This window comes from Nansenia antarctica (genome assembly GCF_963989245.1).
Source record: "Nansenia antarctica genome assembly, chromosome: 2".
In the NCBI taxonomy this organism is placed as follows: domain Eukaryota; kingdom Metazoa; phylum Chordata; class Actinopteri; order Argentiniformes; family Microstomatidae; genus Nansenia; species Nansenia antarctica.
In genome coordinates this window covers 30,912,812-30,917,811 of record NC_137675.1, presented here as the reverse complement: position 1 = coordinate 30,917,811, position 5,000 = coordinate 30,912,812, and the positions used below count along the sequence as shown (strand labels likewise).

The 5,000-nt window shown below is 46.0% G+C and overlaps 1 protein-coding gene across 1 annotated transcript in view; it reads left to right on the top strand.

Annotated features, from left to right (window-relative positions):
* The window catches only part of arpc1b (actin related protein 2/3 complex, subunit 1B), a 7,464-nt gene extending 7,154 nt beyond the window's left edge, over window positions 1-310 (top strand). The window contains exon 10 of the mRNA XM_080523728.1: window positions 1-310. This exon is cut by the window's left edge and continues 679 nt beyond it. The gene's annotated coding sequence lies outside the window, so the exon portion shown is untranslated.
* Window positions 311-5,000: the final 4,690 nt, after the last annotated feature.

Below are 5,000 nucleotides of genomic sequence, written 5' to 3'. Positions count from 1 at the left end.
CTCTATATCTACTGAAGTGCCAAACCTGCGTTGTATTGGGAGCCGTTCCGAACTCCCGTTCATAATTGGAATAGAACAATCCTTCTTCGTCCTGTCATAGATACTGATGAGTCATTCAGATTAAACGTGTATGTATTCTCTCTGTTTTTATAATCAAAGACAGGTTCCGAGCGGATCTTTTTCAGCAGGTATTTTCTACTGGTAATAACGGTACTTCCATTTTGAGTTATTATAATCGAAGAAAGCTTTTAGAGCTGAACGCTGAACGCTTAAGCAGGTATTTTATGTTAATGGTGAAGAAAGCTGCAGTACCTGTTAAATGCTTATGCTGGTCATAAAGTGCATTTAATAAATAATGACTGTTGTAACAGTACTCAACGCTGTCTCCATTTGGTTCTTATGTGGTTAACCTTTACGATGCTTTCAACTGTCAAACCGTGTTCGATAAGTAAGTCACTTCTAGGAGACGAGGAATGAAGAGTGCATTTTCAAAGTGAATGAATGAATGAATGGATGGATGGATGGATGAATGGATGGATGGATGGATGAATGAAGCCTCATTTTATCCAGAGGCTGTGAACACACTCTCAAATGTACGACTCTGACCCCCTCTAGCTGCACGACTCAGAATGACACAAGGCACCAGAAGCTCCTGAGTATGTTGTTATGGAAGGATTCAGCTTTTCTGCTGATGTTTAATCAATCAATCAATCAATCCATCATTTATATAGCATATTTAAACATGACACTTGTCAACCAAAGTGCTTTACAGTAAAAGTACTCCTAAAGTGTCAATAAACAGAAAATAAACAACCAACAGAAACAACCGAACAACACGTCAAAACAAACAAGGCAAGGTCAGGGTGAGTCAGGGAACCCTAAGGAGTACAGGTGGGTTCTGAGTTCAGGGGCTGCCACAGCAAAAACACTATCCGGTCAGCACATGGATTTCTTTTACTTTTGTTTTCCTCGGGCTGGAGTGGTAATAAGAGTGGTAATAAGAGTGGTAATAAGAGTGGTAATAAGAGTGGTAATAAGAAGAGGAGTGGTAATAAGAGTGGTAATAAGAGTGGTAATAAGAAGAGGAGTGGTAATAAGAGTGGTAATAAGAGTGGTAATAAGAGTGGTAATAAGAGTGGTAATAAGAAGAGGAGTGGTAATAAGAGTGGTAATAAGAGTGGTAATAAGAGTGGTAATAAGAAGAGGAGTGGTAATAAGAGTGGTAATAAGAGTGGTAATAAGAGTGGTAATAAGAGTGGTAATAAGAAGAGGAGTGGTAATAAGAAGAGGAGTGGTAATAAGAGTGGTAATAAGAGTGGTAATAAGAAGAGGAGTGGTAATAAGAGTGGTAATAAGAGTGGTAATAAGAGTGGTAATAAGAAGAGGAGTGGTAATAAGAGTGGTAATAAGAGTGGTAATAAGAGTGGTAATAAGAAGAGGAGTGGTAATAAGAAGAGGAGTGGTAATAAGAGTGGTAATAAGAAGAGGAGTGGTAATAAGAAGAGGAGTGGTAATAAGAGTGGTAATAAGAAGAGGAGTGGTAATAAGAGTGGTAATAAGAGTGGTAATAAGAGTGGTAATAAGAGTGGTAATAAGAAGAGGAGTGGTAATAAGAGTGGTAATAAGAAGAGGAGTGGTAATAAGAGTGGTAATAAGAGTGGTAATAAGAAGAGGAGTGGTAATAAGAGTGGTAATAAGAGTGGTAATAAGAAGAGGAGTGGTAATAAGAGTGGTAATAAGAGTGGTAATAAGAGTGGTAATAAGAGTGGTAATAAGAAGAGGAGTGGTAATAAGAAGAGGAGTGGTAATAAGAGTGGTAATAAGAGTGGTAATAAGAAGAGGAGTGGTAATAAGAAGAGGAGTGGTAATAAGAGTGGTAATAAGAAGAGGAGTGGTAATAAGAAGAGGAGTGGTAATAAGAGTGGTAATAATAACTAGAGGAGTGGTAATAAGAGTGGTAACGTGCCCCGCGGTGGTGTAGCGGTCTAAGCACTGGCCACTAGTGCATGCTGCCCACCTGGGACTGGGTTCGAATCCCAGCTCGCCAGATCCGGATATGGCTGGGGCACACACGGGGAGCGGCATATTGGGCGGCTGCTCCCGAGGGCGGTATAGGAGTATTTCCGGACAAGGATCCGTCGCGCAACAGCGCCCGGGGTGCCGGAATAACAGGTGCTGGGCTCGAGGAGCCAGTCAGCTAGTCTGCCTGGCGGCCTCTTCTGGGACTGCCGGCCACGGGGTCGTGCGGCGGATCCTTCGCAGGGGATAATTGGGCAGGGATGCTAGGTTGGGTTCAATTGGCTACCAAATTGGGTGAAAAGGGATAAAATCAGGGGGGAAAAAAATAAAAATAAATAAATAATAAGAGTGGTAATATTCAGAGCGCTGGCGGACAGATGTAGAAGTGTGTTTGGAGGGGTGGGCTCAGTGTCGCCTTTGTTCTTAAAACAAATAACGGCAAGTAACAACAGAAGACAAATCCCCCCCTATCAAGTCGTTATGTTATCCACCGTTGCGTCCACCGAAAGCCCTGTGGTCATCGGCTCTGGAGTGACGTGGTGCAGGCAGCCTCGGTGATTGAACATTTTACGCAGGAAGAAGGTTTTCCTTGGAGACGGTTCTCCCATCGCCCACACTTCCGGATTGTTGCCGCTGGATCTGGATCGCGACGCAACGTCGCCGCTCGGTAAGATCCCCCGGTGAGATCCTCCGGTGATCTCTCTCTCTCTCTCTCTCTCTCTCTCTCTCTCTCTCTCTCTCTCTCTCTCTCTCTCTCTCTCTCTCTCTCTCTCTCTCTCTCTCTCTCTCTCTCTCTCTCTCTCTCTCTCTCTCTCTCTCTCTCTCTCTCTCTCTCTCTCTCTCTCTCTCTCTCTCTCTCTCTCTCTCTCTCTCTCTCTCTCTCTCTCTCTCTCTCTCTCTCTCTCTCTCTCTCTCTCTCTCTCTCTCTCTCTCTCTCTCTCTCTCTCTCTCTCTCTCTCTCTCTCTCTCTCTCTCTCTCTCTCACACACAGGTAGCAGCGCAGGCTTGGAGTCAAATGACCAGAAACCCTCCAAGACTGCGAGCTTGTAGCTCGCACAGAAGGAATTAAATCGTCTCCATCATCAACTGTTGCTTATTTCCCACTTTTAAATGAATCTTGTAAGGTAGGTGGAGCTGCTTTTCGATTGCACGTTGAAGAATAGAACGTCATTTAAGGCTTGCACGTTTTAAGGCTGAAAAGGCTAGAATGGGGTTTTTGCAGGACGATGTCGATTCTACACGCTTTGGTGGAGAGAGGATGCTGCTGTCAATACAGGAGTTGGCTTTACGTAATAATGCTCTGAATGTCATATTTCATCTACCTCACGTTGATGAGGAGGTGTGTATTAGGTTGAACCCCACAGGATATGGCCTGCAACTGGACAGACACTTGGGTGTTAAGTGTGTGTGTGTGTGTGTGTGTGTGTGTGTGTGTGTGTGTGTGTGTGTGTGTGTGTGAGTGTGAGTGTGTTTGTGTACGTGCGTGCGTGAGTGTGTGTGTGTGTGTGTGTGTGTGTGTGCGTGCGTGCGTGTGTGTGTGTGTGTTCCACCCATGTTCTTTGACGCATCGATAACACCGTGCGTGTTCGATCTGTGTACAGCCCCCCCCCTCTCTGTCAACAATAACCGAACACCATTTCTCGCCCCCCGCGGGCACAGTGTTAGGTAGTGTTAGGTAGGGCCTCGACTCAGGACTTTGGGAGAACCTTTTTCCAAGCGAAGCTCTCAATCTTGACCGTCACGATACTATACTCTCGTCACACGTTTTCGAAAGTGCACTTTTTAGGGACCCTGGTCTGGGCTATATATCCCCTTTAACAGAGGCAGGGGGGGGGGCGTGCTCTGTGTAGACATCGGACTATTTCCAAAACATCGTCACTGTTGACTTCTAAATCCATGTTGTGGGATGTAAGCGTTATGTGCTGGTGTGTTAGTCTGCACAGTGGGTATGAAAGGCTGTTCTATTATTTAGACCTCGACCTTCCTAAGACTGGCAGGCTTTTGTGTTTTGAAGGACAGCAGACAAGAGACACGGTGGACCTGTTATTAGGTGTGTGTGTGTGTGTGTGTGTGTGTGTGTGTGTGTGTGTGTGTGTGTGTGTGTGTGTGTGTGTGTGTGGCTGTGTGTGTGTGTGTGTGTGTGTGTGTGTGTGTCTGTGTGTGTGGCTGGCTGGCTGGTTGGCAGGCTGGCTGGCTAATCTGGCCCCTGTCCTGGTCATTAACACACAGCCTGATAATGCCATTAACAACACTGCCAACAGCCTGTATAATACTGACCCACACACCAGAGGAGAGAGAGGCAGAGAGGGATGGAGAGGAGAGGAGAGAGATAGAGGGATGGGGAGGAAAGAGAGATGGAGGGATGGTGAGGAAAGAGATGGAGAGAGATAGAGGGATGGTGAGGAAAGAGAGATGGAGGGATGGTGAGGAAAGAGAGATGGAGGGATGGTGAAGAAAGAGAGATGGAGGGATGGTGAAGAAAGAGAGATGGAGGGATGGTGAGGAAAGAGAGATGGAGGGATGGTGAGGAAAGAGAGATGGAGGGATGGTGAAGAAAGAGAGATGGAGGGATGGTGAGGAAAGAGAGATGGAGGGATGGTGAGGAAAGAGAGATGGAGGGATGGTGAGGAAAGAGAGATGGAGGGATGGTGAAGAAAGAGAGATGGAGGGATGGTGAGGAAAGAGAGATGGAGGGATGGTGAGGAAAGAGAGATGGAGGGATGGTGAGGAAAGAGAGATGGAGTGATGGTGAAGAAAGAGAGATGGAGGGATGGTGAGGAAAGAGAGATGGAGGGATGGTGAGGAAAGAGAGATGGAGGGATGGTGAAGAAAGAGAGATGGAGGGATGGTGAAGAAAGAGAGATGGAGGGATGGTGAGGAAAGAGAGATGGAGGGATGGTGAGGAAAGAGAGATGGAGGGATGGTGAGGAAAGAGAGATGGAGGGATGGTGAAGAAAGAGAGATGGAGTGATGGTGAAGAA